This window comes from Macaca fascicularis, chromosome 1 (assembly GCF_037993035.2).
Source record: "Macaca fascicularis isolate 582-1 chromosome 1, T2T-MFA8v1.1".
Taxonomy (NCBI): Eukaryota; Metazoa; Chordata; class Mammalia; order Primates; family Cercopithecidae; genus Macaca; species Macaca fascicularis.
In genome coordinates, this window is record NC_088375.1 from 201,519,623 (window position 1) to 201,532,558 (window position 12,936).

Below are 12,936 nucleotides of genomic sequence, written 5' to 3' on the forward strand. Positions count from 1 at the left end.
AACTTCCTACTCATCCTTCAACTACCAGCTCAAGTGTCACCTCCTTTGATAGGAGTTCCTTGACATGCCCTTGACAGTTCCTATATCCCCAAAGCAATTGGTACATACCTCTAATATAGGTATTATCCTACACTATTGTAGTTACCAGTTGCTACATCTGACAGCCCCATTAGACTATATTACTAGAACCAGTATTGTATGTTACTCATTGCTGTATCCACAGTGCTCAACCCAGTATCTGATAAATAGCAGGGCCATTAAAAAGTTTTATTACCATTTATTAAAATAATAAACCTGGTATATCAAAAGCCTGATGGGATACGGATGATCCATAATTTATATTAAACTAAAGAATTCACCTTTCATGAAATTTCTTTTTGAACCACAACCTTACTGATGCGTGAGTTCAAACATATTTCTGTCACCCTCTCACACAAGGAGTAATTCATCAATCATTTATAGAGTACCTGCTAAACCCTGTTTGGAAGCTACAGATCTAACAGTAGCTGGGACTGACAGTCCCTACCTTCAAGAAAATTACAGTCTAGTGAGACAGACAGTCAATAAGCAAGCAAAGACAATTGCATTCCTGCATAAAGAGGACACCACAACAAAATAGGCAATTAGCAGTCATACCAGGCCCAAAGCTCAGAGTCTCAGATAATAGGTATTTTCTCCTGGAAAGACTTGAAACTCCCAAAGGTTTGTTTCAAATAGAAATCGGAAAGCCCCAGGGACCATATATCACCATAACCTTTTCCAGTCTAAGGAAGTTAGACTGAAGTATGGATAGCAGGCTATTGCGGGGAGAGAGAGGCCAACGGAGTCAGCCAACAGCCGGTTGACTTCACACAGAAGTGAACAAGGGAAAATGGACCAGGGCATTCCTCGGTTCCCAGATGACCAGGAATATCGAGCCTCATTAGGACCACCAATTTCTAAGAGTACCCCTTTACTGAGTGCCCACAAGGTGCCAGGCACAGCGCTGTGTTCCACATTCATAATCTCACTGAATCCTCCAGGCAGCAACTGGAGTCTCATTAGGTGTTGAGCTGCATTTCACTGACCTGTAACTTCCACTACAAAGATCAGAAAGAAAGAAAGAGGGTTGGGCGTGGTGGCTCACACCTGTAATCCCAGCACTTTGGGAGGCTGAGGCAGGTGGATCACAAGGTCAGGAGTTCAAGACCAGCCTGATCAATGTGGTGAAACCCCATCCCTACTTAAAATAAAAAAAAATAAAAAATAAAAAATAGCTGAGCATGGTGGCTCGCACCTGTAATCCCAGCTACTTGGGAGGCTGAGGCAAGAGAACTGCTTAAACCCAGGAGGCGGAGGTTGCAATGAGCTGAGATCAAGCCACTGCACTCCAGCCTGGGCAACAGAGCAAGACTCCGTCTCGGGAAAAAGAAAAAAAAAAAGAAAGAAAGAAAGAGAGAAACAGCATAATTTAAATAGTGCAGACAGTTCCGTTCACTATCTGTTCGAGAATAAGCATGCGGTGATGGCACCAAGGACTTTGCTATTCACCAGGTTGGTCTTGATTCCCTCGTGCCTCTCTTTCCACTGAGGGTGAGTAAAGTGTCTTTCATATTACACAGTCCCTAACACAAGCCAATTCTCATCTAATGGTCAAACAAGAAGCCCGGCTGTGCTGATTAGTTTATTTATTGAAAGGCAGCGTGTTAGTTTCTGAAATGGCTCCTTGCCAAAGGATTTTCAAGCTAACTGTGATTTTTGGCTAAAGTGATTTTCACCCTTAGAATATAAATATCTGTTAAGGTATGACTGTACTATATCCTCAATTATCTAAAGGGAAACTGAGTGTTTATGAAGATTTACTTAAGGTTACACAACTAGCAAGTGGCAGAGTTAGGGTCTAAGCCCAGATCCCTTTTCTCTAATCATTTTTCTTAACCACGTCCTATAGCCTCCTCTATATGTGCTAGTCATCCAAACTCCTAAGATGAGAGTGGAAAGAACGTTAAGGCAGGTGTGAGCAGACTGGGGTTCTAATTCCACTCCTGCCACTAATCAGCTGTGTTACTTTGGACAAGTCATGTAGCCCCTGTGGCTGCCTAGTTAGGCTGCAGCTTACAGCCTGATCTTACTCACCAGCTGCCCTAGGTTCCTTAATTAGTATGACGGGGTAGAGCAAGGGGGAAGGAAACTACAGTCAGTGGCTACAAGTTTAAATGGGTATAAGGACCTAGCAATGTAAATGAGTCAATGACTGAAGTGAACTGGGTGGGCACTACAGCCAACTATAGAGTGCCAGGGGAACATATGCCCAGAATATTCCTAGGCCTGCTAGTTTTTCCAAAAGAAGCTAGCACTCTGGATTTTTAAATGTTGGCAAGCAACTCAAAATTATTTCATACACTATGAGATTAAATAAAGCATGATGGTGGACTTCATTCAGCATGGGCTGTCGCTTTGCTACTTAGCTTCAGCTAAGTGATCTCAAAGCTCTCTTTCAATATCCACAAAGACCTAGAAAGAGTACAGAGGCTCCCAGGTGATGAGGGATACGTGCTGACTGCCATCAAAATCAAGATCTCTTTACAAACACAGGGAAGCTGAGGGGCATCTTGACTCCTAGGGTAGTAAGTATGAATGTGTCATGAGGAGCCCACTCAGTGAAAAGGGAAGAGAAGATGCTCTCCAGTTCCATGGGAAAGGCCAAGACTGGTCTTCGACCTCCAAAGAGAAAAAACTGGGAACTCTCAAAGGCTGTCAGGCCCATCTGGCTGACAGTCCAAGCTACGGCTTAAAGCAGGCTGACCTGACCTCACACATAAGGGCTTAAGTTCGGGAGAGCAAATAGGTTTCATTTAAAGCAGAAACTTCAATCAACTGGAAGTGGCTGCCTAGAGTAGTGTGCTGAGGGCTCTGAGTACTGTGAATATGTGCTGTGAACCAACCAATTAGCCATGACTGCCAGGGACACAGGAAGGGGCACTGGCAGCACACATTCCATGTATTTGTCACCCCTGGCTTAAACTCCCATTGGCAATGAATCAGCTTCAGCTTCCAGCAGATAGCCCTGCCAGGCAGGGGAAGACTAAAGCTCCTGCCCTGGAAATCCACTGGAAATAGAAGTCTTCAAGGCTGGCATAGCAAAGCTTACCCTGCATGGTCTTCATTCACACATACATCAAGTATTTACTGCTTTACATCAAGTGTTTACTGCTCTAGACTGGGCAATGGGGAAATAGAGGTGACTGAGACACTGTTCCTGTCCTGGAGATGTTCACAGTCTAGTGGAAGAGACACACAAGTCACAGATAATTGTGATCAAATGTGGTAATAGGAGAATTTATGGAAGCTGAGGGTTGGGGGTGACTTAATTTGCTTAAGGAAATTGAGCAAAGTAAGAGTTGAATTTTTTTTTTTTAAGTTAAAGTAGTTCTCTTGGCAAAGAAGGTGAGGGACAAGGAGAGAATATTCTAAGCTGAGAGAACAGCGTTTATAAGAAAACCAAATGGCCTACCCAGGAAATGAGGAAAATCTTGACAGCCCTGGAGTGTGAGGTGCATGAAGATTAGGCTGCAAAAGGAGTTTATGAAGGACAATGTGTTTGGACTTTACAGGTTATGGGAGGCAATGAAGGTTTTCAAGCAGAAGGCATAATCAGATTTGTAAGTTAAACAGATAACACTAGGTGCAATGTGTGTGTTCATGCTGGGAAACTGAAAAGGCTTCTGCAAAAACCCTACAAGAGGCCGACTGAAAATAAATTAAAGAAATTGAAAGACCGGAAGATCCTTGGACGTGGAAGAATGCAAGAGGAATAAGAGGGTAAGTAGGTAGGTAGGTAGGTAGGTAGGTAGGTAGGTAGGTAGGTAGGTAGGTTGGTAGGTAGGTAGGTAGGTAGGTAAATGGGATGATGGTGCCAGTGACTTCCATAAGGCATAAGGAAAGAAGTGCAGGTTTGGGGCAGAACACAATAGCCAGTCCCATCCACTGGGTTCCAGAGGTAACAATCATTAGGGAGGTAACAAATTAGATATGCTTGTTCTAGACGGGAAGGTTGAGATTGAAACACTATTTTTAAGGTCAGGCTTCAAGCTCAGGCCCTCTTCACTTCTTGCCAGGGCCCCAGACCCTCTATCCTTTCCTCTGTGGTCTCCAGACCTTTCTATGGCTCTCCCACCTCCAAAACCTCCCTCAACCCCCTACCTTCAGACCTTTCTAAGGCCCTCCTCATTCCCAGGGCCCTCTGTCGCCTCCTCATCCCCGACCCCTGTATGACCCTTCCCATCTCCGGCCGCTGCATCCTCTGACCGTCCCTCACCCTCCACCCCCACATATAAGCTTCTTTCTCCACTCTCACCTTCCCCAGTCCCCTGTGTCACCACCACCTCCTAAGTCTCCAGCCCAGAGCCTGCGTCTCAGCTGCCCCCGCCCCGCCACCCGGACTCACCCACCGAGACACCCACTTCACAACAGGGCGGAAGTGCTCCCGGGCTGGTGCAGGGAATGCTGGGACGCGGAGTCCGAGCGGCGCCACCCCGGGAATGGAACGTCTGAGACCACAATTCCCAGAAGGAACCGCGCGAGCGCCGGTGGGCGGCCCCCTCCGTTTGCTGCCTTTCAGACGTCTTCAGCCAATAGATATGTCATCTTCTCACGGACCGTGGCACTGGAACAAGTCGGAATGGGCGCGACACATGGGGGCGGGACCTGTTGCGATCCCGGCCTTTTCCATAGGCTCCCGAATAACAGCACTGCCCAATGGGAGGGCACTCGAGCAGAAGGGGGCCGGGTTCTATTGAGGAGTCGAAGTGAGAGCCTCAGACCCCGAGAGATCAAAGCAGACAGAATAAGAAATAAGAAGAGAGAGTGACTAGAGGTGACCAGCCCGATAAGCAGGAGAGAACTGGACAGTTGTAGCTTCAATTTCCAGCTTACAGCTAAGCTGTGTGCCTTTGGAAGAATTCTGAACCTCGTTCTCTTCACCCTTAAAATGAGGGTAGTAATGACATCCATGTCACAGGGTTTTGTGAACCTTCAATGAGCTAATACACCTAAAACGATTAGCTCAGGGCCTGGCTCCTAATAATGCACAACGATTGTTAGCTATTATTATGTAAATCAGTTAGTACAGAGCTTGGCACTTTGTAGGTGTTGGAAGAATGTTAATCATTATTACAGAATAATCCTCATATAAATGCGTTTGCTCTGTACCACTGAATACTTTGGGGCATGAACAATCTAATATGGTGTTGAGAATGTGGGCTTTGTAGTCAGACACGGATCCAAATCCCAGCTCAACTACTTCCCAGCTATATGGCCTTGAACAAACTACTGCATCTATGTTGTCTTTGGAATTTTCATCTATAAAATGCAAGTAATGTAAGAGAATTTACATCACAGGGTGTTGTGAAGGTTAAATGAGACGATTTAGGTAAAAGTCTCTGAAGTCAAGCTGCTTGTGTCTGAAAGTTCTTACTTTCAAATGAAGGATGCAGGTCTTACCACTCGCTAGTTGTGAAACCTTGGGCAAATTACTTAGCTTCTTTGTGCCTCCATTTTCCCATCTGTAAAATGGGAATGATAATGCTTGCCTCTTCCTGAGAGGGTTGTTGAGAGGAATAAATGGGAGAGGGTATGTAAAGAGCGTGAAACATGTCTGATACACAGAAAGTGTTTAATAATCATTAGCTAGTCCAGGCACGGTGGCTTGTGCCTGTAATCCCAGCACTCTGGGAGGCTGAGGCGGAAAGATCGCTTGAATCCAGGAGTTCGAGACCAGCTTGGGCAGCATAGTGACACCTCGTCTCTATTTTAAAAAATAGAAAATACAATAAAATACTTAATCATTAGCTATTATTTGTATTATCAATTGCTATGTGGCTTAGGGAAAATTGACAATACCTAGCATCTGGTAAGGGCTCAATGCATGTTGGCTAGTATTAAAATAGGAGAATTCTTAGTTTTAATGACCTAGTTTAAATTCCTTCTCTGTGAAACATGTTCCAACTTATTTGTAGTAATAACTCATGTGATTTTACTCAGTAAACATAATAACAACCTGTAAATACCCCTTGGTGTTGAAGTCTCACAGTAGCCCTATGAGATTGGTATTGCTTGCTCCGCTTTACAAAGAGGGAATGAGACTTAGAGAAATGAAGTGACCTGCTCAAGATCACAGAGCCAATAAGAACCAAGGCTGGGATTTGTCACCCCGTGGGAATGTGACTCCAAAGGTCCTACACTGCATGAGGAAGAGACCATATATGGAAGTAAGAGGGTTTGAGATGGGGAGGGACAGTGCAACCGTGTGGGGTGTCAAGGGAACCGGAAATATTTGAGAGAGTGTCAGGATCTGAAGCTGGGGAGGCAGCTTTGCAGGGTCAGGTGAGGACGTGTCCACTTCAGCATCATCTGCCCTAAGAGGAAGAAGAGAGGCCAGTGTACAGAGAGAGGAGAGGACACCATTAGGACACAAGAGGGCGCACCTCGCCTTAAATCCAGCCTCGAATTATTCTGTGGTTTCCCTTAGCCTTTGTCTAATTAAAGTCTGGCATTCTCCAGAAGAAGAAAACTAAGAAAGGCCCCAAGGGGCCAAGTGCCCTTTAGTGCCATGTAGAAATAAGCAACAGAGCCTGAACCTGTTCCAAATTCTCTCTGGTTCAGCACCCATCAGGATTTGGTTTGCAAGCATTCTGTCTGCATTTGTCTACCAGCATTCTCTCTGGTTTGGGCAGACACTAGGCCCTAAGGATGCAGAGATGAAGCAAACCTCGTCTCTCAGCCCAGGGCCTGATCTCTAAACTTTCCCAATAGAGCGCTCCTATGAGTGAAGCCTTTTTTTTTTTTTTTTTTTTTTTTTTTGAGACGGAGTCTGGCTCTGTCGCCCGGGCTGGAGTGCAGTGGCCGGATCTCAGCTCACTGCAAGCTCCGCCCCCCGGGTTTACGCCATTTTCCTGCCTCAGCCTCCCGAGTAGCTGGGACTACAGGCGCCCGCCACCTCGCCCGGCTAGTTTTTTGTATTTTTTAGTAGAGACGGGGTTTCACCGTGTTCGCCAGGATGGTCTCGATCTCCTGACCTAGTGATCTGCCCGTCTGGGCCTCCCAAAGTGCTGGGATTACAGGCTTGAGCCACCGCGCCCGGCCGGGAAGCCTTTTCAAGTTTTCAAGTTGAGCACACACTCCCAACATATGTGTATTTATTTATTTATAAATGATGTGCCTGTAATAGCTAACTTTCCTTGAACATTTGCAATGCATTATTAGGTCCTGCTCTCAGTGCTTTATATGTATTAACTCATTTAATACATCCAAAACCCTTTGAGGGAGAGTCTAATACTATCCCATATTACAGAAAAGGAAACTATGGTATAGAGAGGTTAAATAACATGCTAAAGGCACATGGCTAGAAAAGCAGGCAGTCTAGCTTCAGAATAAAGTGAGATTTAAAAAAAAAATAGAAATAGAAGGTATAACAGTTTCTTTGCAACCCTAGTATGATTATCTCGTGCACTCAGCTTTGGAGACCGCTTCTATTGCTTTCAGACCTGTGATTAGTCCTTTGAGAAAAGGAGGGGCAGGAAATTGTGGGAGCGCAGAGGCAACTGCTACCTAGGCTGGAAGATCAGGAAAGGCTTCTGAAGAAAATGATGGCTGAACTGCATCTTAAATAATTCTTAGGAGTTCTCCAGGGAAAAGGTATTTTTCAGTGCAGGAACAGCATATGCAAAGGCCCAGAGGCAAAAGGTGTGATGGTGTCCTGGGACCTACAGGTAGTCTAGCATAGTCAGAGTACAGAGTGACAAGGGGGTAGGCTCCTCCTCCCAGTGTTGCTATGAGGCTTAACTGGAGATAGATGGGAACAGGCTTTCAGGTTTTTATTGAGGGAACAGGCAATCAGTCTATTGTCTCCTGGGCAGCATCCCAGCTTTTTTTTTTTTTTTTTTTTTTTTCCTGAGACGGACTCTCGCTCTGTCACCCAAGCTGGAGTGCAGTGGCGCGATCTCAGCTCGCTGCAACCTCCGCCCCTCCAGGTTTAAGCAATTCTCTGCCTCAGCATCTGGAGTAGCTGGGATTACAGGTGCGTGCCACCATGCCCGGCTAATTTTTTTGTATTTTTAGTAGAGATGGGGTTTCACCATCTTGGCCAGGCTAGTCTTGAACTCCTGACTAGCCCACCTCAGCCTCCCAAAGTGTTGGGATTACAGGTGTGACCCACCGCGCCTGGCCGCATCCCAGCTTTTTGATCCTTAGCTGCCAATACCTCTATAACCCACATGGCAAAAGGGGCCCCTTGGCCCCTTGAAGATCTGGTTGAACTTGGCCTGGACCCCATTCCACAGCTTAGGACTGGCCAAAGGCCTCTCTCTTTGCCCTCTCTCTCCATGAATTTCCAACCTTATTTCCTCTGGGCTACAGTTTCTGTGAATCCAACCCTTTCACCTTCTGCCTCATTGGCCTCCAGCCTGGGCAACAAGAGCAAAACTGTGTCTCAAAAAAAAAAAAAAAAAAAAAAAAAATCAATCAGGCCAAGCATTTCATGGATTTAGTACATTTATTGAGGATTTGGAGATCTTGAGATTACATTGCAAACCACATGGCTACCTGCCATCTCCCAGATTTTCTCATTCAGCCTCCAGAGCCTTCCCAAGGCCTGTGTTCCTATTTGATCCTCCCTTGCACACACAGTAGCCCCACCTTCTACTGAAAACTGAATTCAGTCTCACAGCCCACACATACTCACTATCTCCCTGCCAAGCTGGCTTGCTTTTCTTACCCCCACCTTCCAACACACATGCACCCCATTCTACCCTATTCTAGGCTGCTCCAGCCTGCTCCCTAACCAAGCCCAGAAGTCATTCTTTCTTTCATCTTCCTTGGGCCACATACAATAGTCTCTTTGGCAGAGCAATCAGGCCAATCTATGGTAGCAGGGGAGCTGGTGGCATAAGATGGGCTCCAGGAAGACCAGCAGTAGCCCTGGGGGGGCAGGTGCGGGGTAGCCGGCAGAAAGGAGGTGGCCAGGCGGAGCTCCAGGCATCAGCAGGAGGTGTGCAGGGCCTAGTGACTCAGCACACAGAGTGTGACCCGGCTGCCCACCATGCTGTCTACCGCATTGCCAGCCATATCCTTGCCTGGCTCAAAATCATGCTTAGGGAGGCAGAGGCACAGCCCCTGGCCAGCTGGAGAGCAGCCCTCTAGAAAAGGCAGCAGCTCCTGCACCATCCAGCCCTGGTCTTGCCTGCAGTGAGACACAAACACATCATAAAGGAACCTCTTGCCTTCACCCTTCCAACTCCTCAGACTCTGGAAACAAACCCTGATCAAGACCTGGAGGTAGATAATCCAGGAGTTCCTGGCCTCCTTTAGGAAGGGCAAGGAGACCAGCAGAAGCAGCAGGGCAGAGCTGCCCAAAAAGAGCTCCAATCCCGAAGTCTTGGGGCAGTGGCTCCAGAGAAAAGGGAAAAGGAGATTCTTTGAGTGGCCCCCAGCTTCTGCATGGCACAGCTGCTGTGATACTACATGTATGTATGTTCTGGGGGACTGCTAAAGCCAGGGCCCCACCCAGGCATTGGCACACTGGCAGGCCAAGGATGAAGTCAGAATATAGATGTACTGGGGCATCCGAGGACTGTGCTCCTGGAGGCTGTCATCCAGCATAAGGTCTTCCTCCCTGTCTAGTACTAAGACCTGGAGACTGCCTAGGCCCCCGAAAGCAGCAGCAGACAGTGTCTCCAATCCTGTTTGGGACAGCTGCAGCATGTCAAGCCTGGGCAGCTCACCCACCAGCTCCTCAAGCCACACTGGGCGGGGGCGTGCTTGAGACTGCAGTGCCTACAGCTTCAGCTCCTGTAGGCTGGGCAGTCCCGTGATGCAGGAGGGTCTAGGGCTGTGCCCATTTCCCCATACCTTCAAGGACTTGAGCCTGGGTAGCTGCCAGAGGAAGAAGTTGGAGGTGTCCTGGGGACAGAGGGGCTCCAAGCTACCACCAAGCAGGGAGAGTTGATGAAGGGCAGGGAAGATCTTGGAGAATTCTGGGTCTCTAGCTGCAGTCCCCAGCCCTTTAAAGTCAGGATCTGTAAGACTGGAAAGACATTAGGAGACAACCTCCAATGCTTCATGCCTGAAACTGCATGGAGCTCCAGCTAGTCAGCCTTGTGGGCAGGGAAAATGCTACTCCAGCATGACCAAAGGGGAACTATATTCTCAAGCTGTGCAGACTTTCTGGGCCCCGGAAGTCCCAGGTTGGGTTCTGCACCATGTGAGTGTCTACCAGGTTTAGGGTGGTCATGCAGGCAGAGGAGCCAGCCAGCCCTCACCCAGGGTTACCAGTGGATTACTGCCCAAGTTCAAGGTCTGTAGCCTCGGTAGGCCCTGGAATACTGGCCTTTCAAGCAAACCAGTTGGTTCCCCTGAAGTAGCAGCTCCCGCAGGTGGGACAAACAGGAGAAGATGACTGGGGACAAGGTACACAGCCTATTCTTGGACAGATCCAGGGCCCACAATCCTGACACAAACCCTGTCTCATTCATACACAACATGGCGCTCCTCAGTTGGTTGTTAGCCAGGTTCAGTCTCTGAAACCTGGGCGTGGCAGCCAGGAAACCTCGTGGTAACTCAATCAGGCCATTGCTCTGAAGACCCAAGCTCTTCAGGCTGTGACAGGAAGCCAGGCCTTCCAGGGCTACGTGCCCTGTCCGATTAATCCCCAAATTCAGCTCCTTCAGCTCAAAATGGGCAACTGTCTTGGCACGCAGCTCATCCATGTCAGTGAGCGTCACAGGGCATCCAATCTCTGCAACCCCAGTCCCACCAGTGCAGCTGCCTTCATCTTTGTGTGGTCCAGATTCAGAGTCCCCAGCTTGGGGCCCTGGAGGGCTCCAGGACTGGCCAGCTTCAGCCTACTATTGAATGACAGGTCCAACATGTCCAAGACCCAGGCAATCCCCAGAGGAGGGGCCATGCACCAGATCTGGGAAGAAATCAGCCAGCACCCCCACACTCTGAAGGAAATTGTACCTGATCAACAGCCGTCACAGACTGGGAGGCAACCAGACACCCAAGTTCCCATCCAGGAAGGGACCCAAGAAAGCAAGGTCCTGGAGGGATCTCAGGTCACCAAAGGCATCAGCGGAAGGAAGATGAATCCTCCCATGGTGGGAGCTATGAAAGAGATGATGCAGCTGCCCCAATCCCCAGAGAGCTCCTGTCAGGAGCCGGGTGAGAGGCAGGTTCAACCCCAGGACCTTGAGCCCAGGAAAGCCAGAGTAGGCATCCTGAGGCAGAGCAGAAGTGGAACCAGATTGACAGAGACCCTCCACATTCTGTGGCACAGTCTTCAAGGCCCACACCAAGTTGATCACTGAGAGGCATGTGGTGAGAAAGGGCAGGCTGGAGTCCAAGAGGCAAATCAGGAAGAAGCGGGAGACGAGAGACAGCCGGGAGCCTTCAGTCACTAGGCTATTGGAGATGGTCCAGCCTGCGGCCAGAGGAAGGGACAGGAGCAGACCAGGCAACAGCAAGTGGCTGTCCATCTCAGCACCAAATCTAGTCCACAGAGAAGCAGGATCAGAATCCCACTCTATCCCCTTCCCTTTTCCAGACCCTGTCCTCCCCCTCCAAAATACACATACACAATGCTCAAAACAGTGAAAAGATACTCAGCCCCCAGTGTACCACGGTCAGAGGACCAACGGTAGAACTGCTAGGGAGCTGAATGGAAGAGTGGGATAAGGAGATACTTATAGCTGAGGCTCCAACGGTCAGGAACAAAAAGAGGCAGACTAATGGTGAGATGGGGTCCAGGTCTCACTTCTCTGTTTTAAGGAAGCAAGCAGGCTGGGTGAGGTGGCTCACGCCTGTAATCCCAGAACTTTGGGAGGCCGAGACGGGCAGATAACCTGAGGTGAGGAGTTTGAGACCAGCCTGGCCAACATAGTGAAACCCCATCTCTACTAAAAATACAAAAACTAGTCAGGCGTGGTGGCAGCCTCCTGTAGTCCCAGCTACTCGGGAGGCTGAGGCAGGAGAATCGCTTGAACCCAGGAGGCGGAGGCTGCAGTGAGCAGAGACCATGTCACTGCACTCCAACCTGGGCAACAAGAGTGAAACTCCGTCTCAAAAAAAAAAAAAAAAAGGAAGCAAGCCCTGTTTCTGAGCACAAGATTTGGGATCACAGGTCTAGGAACCCACGCTGTCATTATTCTGGGCAGGGTGGTTCACCTCTCTAAACTTCAGTTTCCTTAGCTGTAAAATAAAGATACTACTGTCTGCTTCATAAGATCGCTGCAAACAACATATAGAAGTCAGAATGGACTTTCACACCTCATCATCCCTCATTACTACTTGCTCTCCTTACTCCTAATAGAAAGTAGGAAGAAATCAGGGTTTTTTGAAAAGCAGAAGTCTCGTGAGCAAAATAATACATCGAAATGTTGCTCTCGTGGATATCTTGCAGTGTTCCAAATGGAAGATTCCAAAAAGCCCAAACTTCAGAAGACTGTAAGGCCCCATTCCTGCTCTTCCAGGCTGCAGCAAGGAAGGAAGGGCCCTGTATTGGGCCATTCTTTGCATTGGTATAAAGGAATACCGAAGACTGGGTAGTTTATAAAGAGGATTTATTGACTCATCGCTCTGCAGGCTGTATAAGAAGCAGGCACCAGCATCTGTTCAGCTTCCGGTGAGGCCTCAGGAAGCTACATTCATGGCAACAGGCAAAGGGAAAGCAAGAGCATCATGTGGCAACAGTGGGAGCAAGAGAGAGAAGGGAGAGCCACCACATGCTTTTTTTTTTAAAACTTTTAAGTTCAGGAATCCGTATGCGGGTTTGTCATGTAGGCGAACTGGTGTCATGGGGGTTTGATGTACAGATTATTTCATCCCCCAGGTATTAAGCCTAGTACCCATTAGTTATTTTTCCTGATCCTCTCCCTCCTCCCACCACCAACCCCTGACTCAACC

The 12,936-nt window shown here is 48.1% G+C and overlaps 1 protein-coding gene across 13 annotated transcripts in view; it reads right to left on the bottom strand.

The window, feature by feature from the left end:
* The window catches only part of ZSCAN20 (zinc finger and SCAN domain containing 20), a 28,780-nt gene extending 24,313 nt beyond the window's left edge, over nt 1-4,467 (bottom strand). For 6 of the 13 annotated variants that reach the window (XM_005544046.5, XM_074027992.1, XM_015438828.4 and 3 more), the window contains exon 1: nt 4,427-4,467. The gene's annotated coding sequence lies outside the window, so the exon portion shown is untranslated. Of the gene's footprint in view, nt 1-4,336 lie in introns of all 13 variants that reach the window. The other 7 variants (XM_015438814.4, XM_074027994.1, XM_074027989.1 and 4 more) reach the window with 2 other exon arrangements.
* Nucleotides 4,468-12,936: the final 8,469 nt, after the last annotated feature.